Below are 16,637 nucleotides of genomic sequence, written 5' to 3'. Positions count from 1 at the left end.
ACGGGGACCACCGTTACCTTCACCCTCCACATCCTCTCGAGCTCTTCTCTGAGCCCTTGGTATTTCTCCAGCTTCTCGTGTTCCTTCTTCCTGATATTGCTGTCATTCGGAACCGCTACATCGATCACTACGGCCGTCTTCTTCTGTTTGTCTACCACCACTATGTCCGGTTGGTTAGCCACCACCATTTTGTCCGTCTGTATCTGGAAGTCCCACAGGATCTTAGCTCGGTCATTCTCCACCACCCTTGGGGGCATCTCCCATTTTGACCTCGGGACTTCCAGGTTATACTCGGCACAGATGTTCCTGTACACTATGCCGGCCACTTGGTTATGGCGTTCCATGTATGCCTTGCCTGCTAGCATCTTGCACCCTGCTGTTATGTGCTGGATTGTCTCTGGGGCATCTTTACACAGCCTGCACCTGGGGTCTTGCCTGGTGTGATAGACCCCAGCCTCTATGGATCTTGTACTCAGAGCTTGTTCTTGTGCTGCCATGATTAGTGCCTCTGTGCTGTCTTTCAGTCCAGCTTTGTCCAGCCACTGGTAGGATTTCTGGATATCAGCCACCTCCTCTATCTGCCGGTGGTACATACCGTGCAGGGGCCTGTCCTTCCATGATGGTTCCTCGTTTCCCTCCTCTTTCTTGGGTTTCTGCTGCCTGAGGTATTCACTGAGCACTTGGTCAGTTGGGGCCATCTTCCCAATGTATTCTTGGATGTTCGTTGTCTCATCCTGGACTGTGGTGCTGACACTCACCAGTCCCCGGCCCCCTTCCTTCCGCTTAGCGTACAGCCTCAGGGTGCTGGACTTGGGGTGAAACCCTCCATGCATGGTAAGGAGCTTTCTTGTCTTTATGTCAGTGGCTTCTATCTCCTCCTTTGGCCAGCCTATTACCCCAGCAGGGTACCTGATCACGGGCAGGGCGTACGTGTTGATGGCCCGGATCTTGTTCTTACCATTCAGCTGACTCCTCAGGACTTGCCTGACCCTCTGCAGGTACTTGGTGGTTGCAGCCTTTCTAGCGGCCTCTTCATGGTTCCCATTTGCCTGCGGGATCCCCAGGTACTTGTAACTGTCCTCTATGTCTGCAATGTTGCCTTCTGGTAGTTCAATCCCCTCAGTTCTGACTACCTTCCCTCTCTTTGATACCATCCGACTACACTTCTCCAGTCCGAACGACATTCCAATGTCATTGCTATATAGCCTGGTAGTGTGGATCAGTGAATCGATGTCTCGTTCACTCTTGGCATACAGCTTGATGTCATCCATGTACAGGAGGTGGCTGACAACTGCTCCGTTTCGTAGTCGGTATCCGTAGCCAGTCTTGTTAATGATCTCACTGAGGGGGTTCAGGCCTATGCAGAACAGCAGTGGGGACAGAGCATCTCCTTGGTAGATCCCGCACTTGATGGTGACTTGTGCTATGGGCTTGGAGTTGGCCTCTAGTGTTGTACGCCACATCCCCATTGAGTTCCTGATGAAGGCTCTTAGGGTCCCATTGATCTTGTACAATTCTAGGCATTCCAGTATCCAGCTGTGGGGCATTGAGTCATAGGCCTTCTTGTAATCAATCCAGGCAGTGCACAGGTTGGTCAGTCTGGTCTTGCAGTCTCGGCTGATTGTTCTGTCTACCAGTAGCTGGTGTTTTGCGCCTCTGGTATTCTTGCCAATTCCTTTCTGTGTCCCGCTCATGTATTGACCCATGTGCCTGTTCATCTTAGCCGATATGATGCCTGACAGGAGCTTCCATGTAGTACTGAGGCAGGTTATTGGTCGGTAGTTGGAGGGGACCGGTCCCTTCTTGGGGTCCTTGGGGATCAGGACCGTCCGGCCTTCAGTTAGCCATTCCGGGTGTCTCTCGTTAACTAGCAGCTGGTTCATTTGTGCTGCCAGACGCTCGTGGAGTGCAGTCAGCTTCTTCAGCCAGTAGGCATGAACCATGTCGGGCCCTGGTGCTGTCCAACTCTTCATACTGGAGACTCTTTCTTGGATATCTGCCACTGTGATGGTTACTGGACCCTGTTCAGGGAGGTCGCTGTGGTCTGCCCTCAGATCCTCTAGCCACTGAGCATTGCCGTTATGGGTTGCATCCTTCTCCCATATGCTCTTCCAGTATTGCTCCGTCTCCAGCCTTGGTGGTGCTGTTCTCTTATTGTTCCCTTGCCACTGAGAGTACACCTTTGCTGGTTCTGTGGAGAACAGCTGGTTTATTCTCCTGCCTTCTATCTCTCTGGTGTACCTCCTCAAGCGGCTGGCCAAGGCTGTGAGTCTTTGCTTGGCAGTTTCCAAGGCCTCAGGTATGGACAGCTTGCTGTATTTCTTAGGCACCTTATTTGTCGCACCTTTCTGCAACTCCGTTAGTTGGCTAACCTCCCTCCGTGCTACTTTGATCTTGCCCTCTAGCCTCCTTCTCCATGGAGGGTACTGCCTCGTGTAGCCAAGCATCTCACTGATCACTATATATACATATATATATATATGTATATATATATATATACATATATATATATATATATATATATATATATATATATATATATATATATATACATACATACACACACTTTGGAATACAAAAGAGTTCATGGTCACCTGACTGACTGCAGGTTCTGTGGCTATAAAAAAAACCAAACTTAGATTATCACTTCTCCACTACTGTGTTGGACAGCTGGAATGAGGTGTTTGTGCTGATATGGTGTTTGGTTTATCATGCTATGCATTATGGCCAAATATCTCTACTTGAGTCTAATCTGTCCAAAGGATATTGTTCTTGAATGTAGTATATTGCACTGCAATATGCAGGGTGAATTTGCTGGTGCACACTCCTGGGAAGACTGGCAGCTGTCTTAAATGTTTTTTCCACTTGCAAATAACCTTTCTCATTGCAGAATGATGGACTATAAACTGTTTAGAAAAACGCCTTATAACCTTTCCCAGATTGATGGACAACATCAAGATAATTTCTGATGCCTTTCCTCCTTGGTATTGTGTTAACACACTTTATGAAAGCAGAAAGGTTTTGCTAATGACTAATCAGTCAAGTGCATCTGATTAGCAGCACCTGGCATCTACTTACCATCTGAAGTCCTTGGAAGCAGTATGGGTGTACTTAGTTTTTCGCACAAAGCTTCTGTATTTTTGCTTAGATATAGTTAAATAAATGTGACACGGCAATGTCATATGCTGGGTGTGATCTGAGGTTTTAATCACCTAATTTTGAGGACCAGACAACTTTCAATTATGTCCTGATACATAAAACCTTTGAAATGAAAAGGGGTGTACTTTCTTTTTACCAGGACTGCGGCCTCAAACAGATGCAACCAGGTTTATTGGGGCTTTAATTCCCATCTGTGGCCATCTGCTTAAGTTGAGTTGAAGGGAAAAAGGAATGTGAAGGTGGGATGAGGGACTCTCAGTGGTATTGAAGTGCACAGACTTGCTTGTCATCATTAAAAGATGTGAGTGGGGCGCAAATACAGTAGGAGTGGGGATGCATCAAAATCAGGCAGTTACATAATCAGCCTTAAAAGAAACTTCTAAAAGCATAAAACAAATCAAAGTGCTATGACACCTGTTTCTATGACTCTCGTAACCTTGCTGTCACTGAAATGTAAAAGAGTTGATGCTTCTCCACCCAGAAAACATTTGCTTGTCCACTGAGTGCATTGCAGCTCACAACAGACAGAAACCTCTGAACTCTTCACAGGGAATTAAGCAGCACTTATTCTCTGCTGACTAGCTAATCTGTGACTCAGTATGTGTCTGTCTCTCAGGCTCTCTTTCTCTGTTCTCCATAGTGAAAGAGAGGATCATGATCATCAGCACTTCAATAGCTTGCTTATGACTTAAACCAATCTTCTTAGGAAGAGCTGCATGGGTTTAAGGATATATGTTGGTGTCTGCCAGCCATCTGCTGTGCCTCTGAGTTTCTGGTTCTGAGACAAGTGCAAAAATTTGGGATTGCAATACAAGGGGTATTTGGGTGCAAGTATGTCTTTTCTGGTGTTGCAAATCTCTGAGTTGACATTTTTGTCACATCCTTGGCTCTCTTACATTCCACCAAAGAGGCAGAAGGAGATTTACGGATCTGCGTTCTCATATTAAGTGGATTAATCGGGAATGGAAACTCAAGGTTGTCATAAATATAAATGAGGTCTTTTGAGGCATAGGACAAGACATGGTTCATGTCCACCCAGTGTGGTAGGAGTTTATCAGCGCAGTGAATTAAGACCAATAACCTCAATTTAGAGGCCAGGACACACAGCCAGTCTTAATGATGCATTGGGAAGGGGTTAAGCCCAAAGGTAATATGGACCAGCTGGCCTGCCTATACCAATCACTGACCCAGGGCATAATCCAATAGTCTTTCAAACCTCAGGGAATGAGAATCTTAGTTTATTTTGTAGTTTAAGTTAGACTCTTATTTTTGTTTTTATAATGTAAACTGATAAATATTAAAGGAAGTTGGAATAGCTAGAGCAAACAAAGCCTGGATAGTATTCCCAAAGGAGGGATTTACAGGTCCTCTCATAAATTTTTCAGTTTTTCTACAGTCTGATGGTATATCAGTGTTTACCAGCAATATAACCTTGGAAAATTTAATATACTCATATGAACATTCATTGAAATACATATTAGTGGCTGCAAACATGCACCAAATGCAGCTATTTTGGAACATCTATTGCATAAATATCTGCTGTTCAAAAGAAATATCATAGCAATTTGCATATATACCAAGATTTCTTGATGCCTTAGTACAATAAATAAAGAAGAGTGAAATTATTTTGAATTGTTTTGAAATGTTGTTAACATTTGTGATCCATGCACACAACAAAGATAACATTCCTGGTTGTTGCAGACAGTGAAGGCCTGGTTCTAACGCCTCCGGAAAATCAAGTTTTCATGTCAGTGAGTTTGGTACATACAGTAATCCATGCCCTCACTCATGCAGTGCAGCTTTAAACCAGTCTGAAATCATTATACTGGAGCCACCACCATGACAACCTCACAGATAGACTGATAGGGAATGGAAGATGGGGGAAGGGGATGAAACAGGGCAGAAAGATGGTGGAAAATTGATTTTCTTCGAGCTGCATTAATCAAATTGACTAGAGAAAAGGCATTATCAGTTCAAAGGATTTAATATAGTGCATTAAATGAAGACAAAGGCGTGTCTCATGAGGCAAACTTACTTTGAAAGATGATAATGGGAATGATCAAAAGTGGATGTCGTTTGGGTAACATGCACACATCTTAGTATCAGATTATTGGTACAAATCTTACCTAAAATATTCCTCGCATTCATTGTATCATAGAAGAAAAGATATGTAGCATTTTGAATTGTAGCTGGTGTAGTGACCCTGATCAGGGTCATGTCTTTGTGGAGCTCTGCTCTGCTTCCAGACACTTACTGTTTCAAGCGTCAGTGCAAATCCCAGTTTGATCACTTGAATGTCAATTAAAGGTGAACATCACCAAAAATCCCATAATTTATTATGATACTTAATGAGGACATGAAACGCTACACATATAAAGGCTAACTTGCATCATGGAGCCATGCTCTCAAAAACTGGCATAGCTGTAACACTGTCTATGAAACTGGACTTAAGAAATGAGTGCTTAAAGTTTAAGTTTTGAGAACATGTGTAGCGCCATCTTCTGTCAGTACAAAATGTTACATCATGTGGTTGGTTAGTTGGTGGTATTAACGTAATCCGGTCTTTAAGGCTGACTTTATTAGCCGTTTCCGAGTCAAACAAACCCTGCAGCATCAGTGAGAGTTAAAACTGTCTAAATTCTTTCAAAAATTAAATTTAACATCCAGGCATCCATGAAAACAGGATTTATGAATTTTAACAGAGTTAGAAGTTAGCTTACTAGTTTCCATCTAATGATGAAATACCATGTTCTGAGTCAGGGATTTCTAAAAAATGAAAACGTATAGCTCTGCTATCACTTCAGACATATATGAAGACAGAGAAGTTGACAGCAGTGATGTTTGTATGTTTGTAGAGTTACTGAAGTTGGGCTAGCTGCTATATAATGTGCTACGTGATCACTAGCTACACAGCTATGGTTAGCATAATATAAACACAGTGAAGCTGAAGGATGAACACAAACTTTTTTCCACTCACTGAAAGTTAACAGGAAGGTTCCAGATGGTTAGGGACAAATTTTTAGGGGATTGTTTAGATTAGGGCAGCACGGTGGCACGGTGGTTAGCACTGTTGCCGCACAGCAAGAAGGTCCTGAGTTCAATTCCAACATCAGGCCTTTCTGTGTGGAGTTTGCATGTTCTCCCCGTGTTTGCGTGGGTTCCCTTCGGGTACTCCGGCTTCCTCCCACCGTCCAAAGACATGCAGCTTGTGGGGATAGGTTAATTGGATAATACAAATTGTCACTAGGTGTGAATGGTTGTCTGTCCCTGTGTGTTGGCCCTGCGACAGACTGGCGACCTGTCCAGGGTGTACCCCGCCTTTCGCCCTATGACAGCTGGGATAGGCTCCAGCGCCCCCCGCGACCCTGAAAAGGATAAGGGGAAGCGAATGGATGGATTGTTTAGATTAAATAGAACAAGATACAAAGCATTAAAATATATTAAAAACACAACAGACTTAATAAACACAGAGTAGTTCTTTATAGAACTACTCTGCTGAGCCTGGGTACAGCTTTTTCTGTTAAAATACATTGCAGTGGCACATACAGAATTTGTGAGATGGCAACAACTTAAAGTCCTTAGACAAGGGGTGGCTAGGATCATCTAGGAAAGACTTATCTGTCATAACTAACACATATAAGAAAAGTCTTTCAAAGTCAAACGTCAATTTTTTAAACACTCTAGCCACACTTTTTAATCTGTTCTTATATTTCAGGTAAGGCTGAGTTCTGGACAGATTTAATAAAACAGGAAGACAATATAAAGGTGCTGTCAGTGTAGAAACCTCAACTTTGGCAAATGAAGCGCATTAGCTGGTGAATTTTTCTACAGACAGCATCCACACGAAGCTGACTGGTGAGTATGTTTAGGTTACTGTTTTGGAATGTCCAGCGTGCTGTTAGGGTGCACACAATAGCACCTAGCACATGCCACACCAATTTTTTAAAAATATCACCCTTTTGGCATGTCATTTAATGTATGACAAGCAAAATATTATATGCATGAAATGAGCCTGACATAATCGGCATAGTTATGCTGGATTTTTTTTCTACAAAATGCATAAGCCAAACTACATAAACAGCCATTAGATTAGGTTTTTAAACAAAGAATTAGATGAAACATAAAATGTTCATATGGCTATCTTTATATCCCTGCAGCAAGCAAAAGTATCAAAAAAACTGAACTTACAACAATATAAATAAGTTAAGTGTGCCTTTTTTCTTTTGTTTATCTTGCAACTGATTTCTCTCCCTTGGATATTTATCTTTTGATCATTTATTAGTGACTTGTCTAACATTATGTGGAGTAAAGCAGGTAGAGTGGGGCTGACTGCCTGCTCAGATGTGTGTATTCTGGGGTGTGCACTCATGCCCAATGGATACTGTGGTGAGAGCATACAGGGTGATGCAGTTATTCTGTTTTGCCAACTCATTCTTGCTTTTTAATAATAGTCCAGCTCATAGGAGAGCTTAGACCCTTTTCAGAGCACCCCAAAAATAATTATTAATATGAATAATAGCATATTTTATTATTATTTTCTTGAGTTATCTTCAAATGTTATCTTTTTCTAACATTTCTACTGATGACAGTAAAGGATAGAATGAAAACAGGTTGTATGCCCAGTGTTTGTGTCATGTTACAGTCCGCTCACACGGAGTGTGGTTTGTCATCACTAGCCTAAACTGTTATTAAAGAGGTAATTTCATGCCACAAATCAGTGATGCAGATTTGAAACACACTTTACTGAAATATAGCAAAAGGTCAAACTGTTCTGATAATGCGGGGACATCGCTGTGACTTATAAAGTGTGTTTTTTTTTTTGTTTTTTTTTTTTATTTAGCGAAGTAACACTAACATCTGTTATGTTAAATTAATAGTAAATAAAGTTTGTCCACCACACAAACGGTCACATATGAGTGGCCCTATACCACAACAAGTTACTTAATCCACAAAGTTCAGTAAAGCAAGCATGCTAGTGACCAACCACAAAATGGAGAGCTATGGCCACACAATGCTCACATCAAGGGTGGCTCAGCACCCCACAGTGTTATTGCCATCACTTGGCCAACAACACTCGAAAGTGATCCAACAAAATAGCCATATTCCCCACAACACTAAAGGTCACAGCACAAAACACTCACCTCATGAGGATCTCATTAGCATCCATCAACACTGACATATGCACACACACGGTGTACACACAATGCCAACTTAAAAACAGCCTACCTGCCTCAGCTACAGACCATAATCATAAATGGTCTCAAACCCCCTACCAAGTTTGGTGCCACTGATTTACTATGTGCAACTCCCAGCCTGAAACACAAAAAACAAAAAAACCCTAACTTTACGTACCCTAGTCTTCAGTGGTGTACCACGCTCGAGGCAACTTTAAACGCGAACTCGAGAGCAGGCAGCAGACCAGAGATATAGTCTCCTACTAAACTCTGAAGCGTACCCCTACCCAGGATAGCCACCAAACACAACAAATTAAAACAACAAAGCAAAACAACAAACAAGTGCTTCGCTGGAAGGGCAGCACAGCCACCCAGCTGAAGGGAGTTTGCTCAATTACAGTGAACACCATCACTCACCCCCTTAAAAGTCAAACAAACTGATATTCAGTCTCCACTAAAATGTCCAAATATCCGGGACGAGCCCCCACTTATGTTACGATCCGGCTCAAAAGCTGCAACATAAAGGAGATGAATACCAGAGTATGGGTGAGAAGAGATTTTATCTTAAAATGGAAATCCAGGTTGGCTAAAATGGCTGATGCCACCAAGGCAAAGACAAGTGAGCTCCCCAGGAAGCTTGCCTCAGGTATGCTTTTATCCACACCTGACTAGGTGTGGCCAATTAGCACCAGCTGAACACACTGAGCAGATTAGAGGCTGCAGAGGGACATAACAGTTCTCTAAACAGCTAAAAATGTTAGCTAATGTGGCTTGAATCACTTGAGATTATTAGCTAATTTTAACCTTCTGATCCACTGATCCAGGGGCAGGAATAGCTCAGTAGAGAGAGTGGTGGCCCCATGATCGGAAGGTCAGGGGTTTGATTCTCCTGAACAGCTACCCTGAGGTACCCCTGAGCAAGGTACCATCCCTACACACTGCTCCCCGGGCGCCCAATAGCTGCCCACTGCTTCACTGAGTGAATGGGTTAAATGCAGAGAGGAATTTTCCCCACGGGGATCAATAAAGTACTCTTTCTTTCTTTCACTAGTCTGCTGGTATATTGGGAGTTGCCAGCCAAGGAAATTATGTATAGGCTATTATTATTTTAGTTTGTAAAAAAAAAAAGTCCTGTTCCTGTTCTGATTCTAACGTTCTAGAAAAATTCTAGATTCTAGAATTATTAATTAGCTTGTTTTTGGAGGTAACATTGTAATGTTTAATCAACTGATTTTAGGTTTGCAAATGTGAAAAGGGTTGACTACATTTGCAAACAGCATATTCCATTAATATTTATAACAAGGCAATGCATGCATGACACTATGATTGGGAGCTGAGCCCTCCTAAAAGTTACTTTTAAAATGTATTCCGCTACTGATTACAGAATACAGGCCCCAAAATGTATTTTGTAATGTATTCCGTTACATTACTCACTGAGAGTAACGTATTCTGAATACTTTGGATTACTTGAGATATTGTCATGCTTTTTACAACTACATGACTGTAGTGTGTAGGGCTGCCACAAATGGTTATTTTGATAATCGACTAGTCACCGATTATTTTTGCGATTAGTCGACTAATCAGATCATACGTCCATTTAACGTAAAACGTACAGCTTATGGCACCAGCATGCATCTGCTCTTATATAACTATCATTAGCTTACGGTGTGTTCACACCGAACGCGATGGGCACGAGAAAAAAGCCCCAAACGCCCCTAACTTGACGCGTGCACATTCGCACCTCTACGCGTGTCCAAGAAAAATCCATCGCGCCCCAAAATATCATATTTTAACGCGCGTGAACCGGAAATGTGGGAGGGATGTGGGAGGAAATTTTGCCAGACCGGTATCTTTGCAAGATGGCAGGTGTCGAGCTAGTGCTTGAAGAGAGAGTCTCCCTTCTCTATTTACTGTGGAGAGCAGAGTAGCGGCGTAAAGGACATCCTCGCCGTACCTGGGTCCATCAGGTCCTCCAGAGGTGTGAGCAGTTTGGTGAGTTTTACCACTTGCTCCAGGAGCTGCGCCTGGATTACGGCCGATTCCAGCGCTATCACCGTCATTCACTCGGCCAGTTTGAGGACCTGCTGTCCCGCGTCGGTCCCAGCATCACCCGCCTAGACACCAATTACAGGCGCTCAATCCCACCTGCAGAGCGCCTGTCCGTCTGCCTGAGGTTAGTAAAAGTATATTAATACGGTAGTCCTTTATTGATACCTGTGCTAATATATGCTAAACCATCCATTTATACACTGCAAACATGGATGTGCTATGCTAACAGTGAATGCTGCCGGTGTTTACTGATAGCAAACTGTGGTACAGAGACGACTATTTATAATATTTCTAGTGATACTCAGAAGGTCTCATCAAGTCCCGATTTAATTCGATTTATGCTGTTATCAGTGTTTGAATGATAGCATGGCTGTGGTGTCACATCAATGTATGCGCTCGGTGTTTGCTGATATCAAACTGTAGCATTAGGACCACTGAGTTAACCTTTGTAGTGATACTCACTCCTTTTTATTTAGACCTGGTTTAATTCTGGGATAGTTGAATATTTGTATATAATCCCTGCAGCTGTCAGACTCTATAGCAGGCGTCACCAGCCTTTATTAATTAAAACAGTTAGATAAAACTGAAGAGTTTGGTTCATCTCTAGTTACATGGTTCTATCTTGATAAGCTGTCTTATCACAGATTAATTTTTCAAAAATATTAATGATTTAAGCAAGGAAAGGGCTACATGTCAACACACAACTCTTTATTTCTATTAATGTCTCACTTCATTCCTACCTGATTGACATGTTTAGGAATTATGAGTGATTGGCTCACTGTAGTTGTGAAAGTTGCTACCAATCAAATTATGATATGTTAAAGTTAAAATAAAACACAACTGTTTTAGATATCATCTAATATACATTTTGTAATTATCCTTATAATTACAAAATGTTTTATGTAAGATTTAAGTTTTGTGATTTAAATCTGACATCACCAAAGTATTTTGGAATTTGAATAATGTATTTTGTAACTGCAGTACACATAATACTGATTTTGAACAATTTTGTCCAGGTTCCTTGTCACCGCGGACTGCTTCAGCACCAAGCGTTCAGTTACAGAGTCGGTGTGTCAGATCACCCCCAGGCAGCGACGGCCATCTGGGACTGTCTAGTGGACGACTTCATGGCTGTGCCTTCACCTGGAGACTGGCGCTCCATCACAGAGGGATTTCCAGGAGCGCTGGAACTTCCCTCTGTGCTGTGCAGCTCTGGATGGGAAGCACGTCCAGACAAAGGCACCCCATATATCATATAGGAGACACACACATTGATATACACTAAATATTTATTTCATTTCTTTTTTGTGGTGCCCAAATTTATGCACCTGCTTGATTTTGTTTAAATAATTATTGCACACTTTTTGTAAATCCAGTTAACTTCTTTTCACTTCTCAAATATCACTGTGTGTGTCTCCTGTATGATATATTTAACTGACATTTTTTTATTGTAACAACCAACGATTTATACAGGAAAATGATGTCTATTAACAAGGTTGCCCAAACTTTTGCATCCCACTGTATTAGTATATTTTGTCATTAGTATAATATGAAATAAATTCTACATGTGTCAAGTCGTGTGCCAACATTTGCTGTGTAGTAGAACTGAGACATCAGTCATTATAAAAATTTATTTGAAATAATATTAAAATTCTCACACAGAAATACATTAAACATAAATATATAAAATATAAGTATTTACAGAGAGACAGGAATAAAAAGGACCAGCTGCTCTCCAGAGCAGGAACAAGGCTGAGGAGGAAATGCTCCATTGGAGACTGGTGTGGACTCTTCAGGGACTCCAGGATGGCCAGCTCCACCACCGATGGACCATCCTGGGACCCGTCCCTCATCTGCCTCGGAGCCGTCCTCCCCTGTGGGCCTGTAAAACAGCACAAAACACAAAGAAATGAGAAGACTGCTACTAGATTTTAATTTCAACATTGAAAAAACAAAAAAAACAAAAACAGGATATAATCAGATTGGTTGTAGATATTTAGTAAAGGTGATCACAGGCAATCCCACCGACTAAAAAGGTATCAGTGCTTGCTGTACATATCTGTGGGTGCAGCAGCAGGAGCTCAGGGACTGGGGAGCCAGGAGAAGCAAGTGCGGATGCTCTGCTTCAGAATCAGTTGGTTCTATCAATACAGTATTAAATGTTAACAGGTTGAATATAATAATCATAGAGTAGACAGTGGTCCCTCATTTATTGCAGCAGGGGTTCTCAGAATAACTAGCCCCTGGCCACGCACTTTATACACTGTTTTCCACACACACACATGAACATTGGTCACAGTTCTCACAATTGATTCTCAAAGTGCAAACCTTTGTAGATTGCAAAACGTAAAAGTATTAATATGCCGCGGTTTGTCTTCATCTGCCTGCCACTTTCGTGCGCCTTTTTCCCTCGCGGTGCAGGTGTCTATTTCCGAATGAGGCTCATAGTTATGGGTGTTTTTGTGCTGTTTTTTCTATTGGACGTGATGGTTATCAAAACCAAACATGATAAATTTGGCAAGCGCAGGAGATTTGTCAATCAGGCTGCAGAATGCAATGCTGTACGGTGCAAAAAAAAGAAAATGAAAATTAAGAAAAAAGAGGCAGTGACGGATGAACAGCGGGACCGCTGTGAGCTGTTCATTAATAAACAATAAAATATATTCTTAAATGACAACATGCCTAAAAGCAGAACGGTATTTGTACGTCAGTGGGAAAATAGCGGGGGCTTGCTAGCTTTTGTGCGGCTTCCCCGGGTCAGTGAAAACTTTAGAGAAAACTTAAGAAAAATGAATGAACTTACCAGGTTGCCCGATCTCTTTACATATCTTCCTCCAAGCTCGGTCCTTTATATTCCTGTATCGGTCCAGAAAGCAGCTGGTGTCGTACGGCTCCGGGTTGTTTGCTACGGCATTGATTAGCCTTCCTTCTATTGAAGAATAAAGGGCTTTGGCTGGATCTGCCCCTTTGAACTAGGTAACAGCCACGTCACCAGGCTCCTGATTGGTTGTCGCGGCGCGATTTCACGCTGGAGTTCAGATTTTTCCAACTCGAGCGGAGGACGCGAAACGCGTGTATGCACAAAATGCAACACATAAACTCACGCGCGTGGTTTTTTTCGCGAGTCAAACGCCTGAAACGCGCTACACTCACGCGCGTTTCAGGCGTTTTGGCGTTTTCGCGACGCAAATCTGCTTCCGAATTTTCGCGGGAGCCGCAATCGCGGGTCAGCGCGCCTTTCCATTGACTTTACATGTAAGCCTGACGCTCCGCCTGCTTCTACTTGATGGATAGCATTAACAACCTGCTAGCTACATATAATCATGTGTAGTTCTGAAAGCAATACCAACTAGATTTTTAAATCTTAATATAAAATGAGTAACAGCAGGGTGGACATTAGGTAAGGCTGCACTTTGTGTAGAAAACTATGTCTGTATCAGTAAAATGTTTTCTCTCTGTCTGTTTGTAGGTTGTAATGCAGCCTTCAGTAATAGTAATAGATCACACAGCAATACTACATCGAAGACACTGAAGTGGCACATAACCCAGGCAGCCACAACAACTAAAACAAGGTAGTTGCAGTAGGCTAACGTTAGTTTTTTAAAAAGAACTTACTTCCAGATGTTTCTTCAGGTTGGAGTCTTTTAGTTGCTGGCAAACAGAGTTTGCATTGCATGGTCAGATTTTGCCCATCCCGTTCTTTAAATGTGAAGTGGTGCCGGAATTTTCAGGTAAGAGATGCATTCCTGTCCACGCACTGCTGGCTCTGGGTCCATTGTGTAACTGACACCACCAACATTAACAGGAAGCTTATATTACAGCCTCTTATTGTCTGCTTTGTTTGGGTTTCTAGCAATGCGTGGAATTTCCAAAATTAGAGAGGGCATAACCTAACATATGAAACAATAAATGGCCGCCGTGTAATCCATTTATTTCAGCAAAGTACTGTATTCTAATTATCACCTATTTAAGCTGTATTTAAGCTGTAACTGTAACGGAATACAGTTACTCATATTTTGTATTTTAAATACGTAATGTCGATACACTGTTAACATCATATACTGTTGTTATGCAAGTGTGCATACTGACATTTCATTGTTAGTAAAGCTTTACAGTCATTAGAATGCCCAGGGAATTTTGATGGCCTGCTATAATGTGAACATGCTAATTAAACCAACCTGAGTGAGCATGTGAGTGTGCAGGTTTATAGTGATGGGAATTCTGGCTCTTCTTAGAGAACTGGCTCTTTTGGCTCCCAATCATCTCTTCAGGTTTTTCTGTTGTTTTAATTAATTAATTATTAACAACAATATAAAATTATGCGCAAAAGGAATTACTAATGTAAAAAAAACATGGTTTTATTTATATATGTTTATATATAAATATATACGGTGGCCCCTAGAGACAAAACACATACAAACTCCAAAATACATTTCTAGAGTTAACTGAACTTCCAAAACAGAGCTACCTAGATCACTTATATTACACAATTGAAAGCATATGTGTATTGTTTGTGTATTTATACACAAGCACTCATATATATTCAAATAATTAAAAAAAATTAATTTACCTGTTACTTCCACAGACCAAATCTGGTCGTTGGTACTTCCTGGCTTGTGTAGTAACAAAAGCTCAACACTGCCCATAGCATCCTGGAGTACTTCAGGTGTGTCTTGTACGCATTTTGGAGTTTATACGTGCTTTGTCTCTAGGGGCCACTGTAAATATACTTTTATTTATTCACTCCACATAAAATGTAATAAATAAATCAAATAATACAAAAACCAACTATTCACATTTCAACTTTAAACTATTTAAATTTTCAGCTTTTTCCTTTTAAACATATTTAAAGTGAAACAACACAAAAACACTGCAAACCACAACAAATTAAATATAAATTAAAATATGCAAAACAAAAATAAGATGCACATTCTCTGTCATATCGGCCTGCATTAATAAACTTTCTGAATCCTCTGTCATCCGCAGCACCAAGAGGGAAGGTGCAATGAAGCATGCTTAGTACTGGAGATATAGCCTTTTATAATTCTACACACAAATGAAATTTATTATACTAACCTGGTATAATTATCTGGTTTCATAAGATAAGATAAGATAACCTTTATTAGTCCCACACGTGGGAAATTTGTTTTGTCACAGCAGGAAGTGGACAGTGCAAAAGTTATGAGGCAAAAATTAGAATACAATAAGAATAAATACAGTACACAACTGTACAGAATAGAATAAAATAAAATACTATATACAGTAGAATAAAATAAAATAAATATACAATAAGATAAAAATAGAATACAAATACAAATACTATATACAACTGAGTAAAAATACAACGATGACAGAAAGGATTATTGCACTTAGTATTATTGCATATGTATGGATGTGTGTGCTTGATCAGTTAAAGTCTTTATTATGGAGTCTGACAGCAGTGGGGAGGAAAGACCTGCGAAATCTCTCCGTCCCACACCGTGGGTGCCGCAGTCTCCCACTGAAGGAGCTGATCAGTGCTGTCACAGTCTGCTGCATGGGGTGGGAGATGTTGTCCATCAGGGATGACAGCTTAGCCGCCGTTCTCCTGTCACTCACCACCTCCACTGGGTCCAGAGGGCATCCTAGAACAGAGCTGGCCCTTCGGATCACCCTGTTCAGTCTCTTCCTGTCCCCAGCAGAGATGCTGCCGCCCCAGCAGACCACGCCATAAAAGATAGCAGAAGCCACAACAGAGTCATAGAATTTCTTCAGGAGTGGGCCCTCCACTCCAAACGACCTGAGTCTCCGCAGCAGGTACAGCCTGCTCTGCCCTTTCCTGTAGAGGGCGTCTGAGTTATGAGTCCAGTCCAGTCTATTGTTCAGATGAACACCAAGGTACCTGTAGCTGTCCACAGCCTCAATGTCCTCATTCCTGTTTGCCTTGCTTTCATCACTCTCTTTTAATTGTATATTTCTCTCCCTTTTTACCATAACTCTTTATGCATCTGTAGATTTGATTTAACTGCTGTGGAAGGCAGTTAAACCAAATCTACCAAGTCCACAGACCAAATTTTTGATGATTATAAAATGTACAAAAGAGCCCAAGTTGAGTTTTGGGCAAAATCTTATCTGTTCACCTCTAACTTTATTGTTCCCTCTGTCAGATTAATCAGGCTTTTGAAAACAAATTCTTTTCTTACACCCCTTGTTTCTAGAAGCATTAGCAAGCACACCTTGTTGTTGACAGCTTTTCATCCTGGAAAGAGTGACAAG

At 41.5% G+C, this 16,637-nt stretch overlaps 1 long non-coding RNA gene across 1 annotated transcript; it reads left to right on the top strand.

Annotated features, from left to right (window-relative positions):
* The first annotated feature begins 10,034 nt into the window (after positions 1–10,034).
* LOC143413960 (uncharacterized) lies at positions 10,035–11,956 on the top strand. The gene is made up of 2 exons (XR_013094522.1): positions 10,035–10,506; positions 11,399–11,956. It is a non-coding gene; the product is annotated as an uncharacterized LOC143413960 (long non-coding RNA).
* Positions 11,957–16,637: the final 4,681 nt, after the last annotated feature.

This window comes from Maylandia zebra, linkage group LG2, assembly GCF_041146795.1.
Source record: "Maylandia zebra isolate NMK-2024a linkage group LG2, Mzebra_GT3a, whole genome shotgun sequence".
Classification (NCBI taxonomy): Eukaryota; Metazoa; Chordata; class Actinopteri; order Cichliformes; family Cichlidae; genus Maylandia; species Maylandia zebra.
This window is presented reverse-complemented; position numbering and strand designations above follow the sequence as displayed.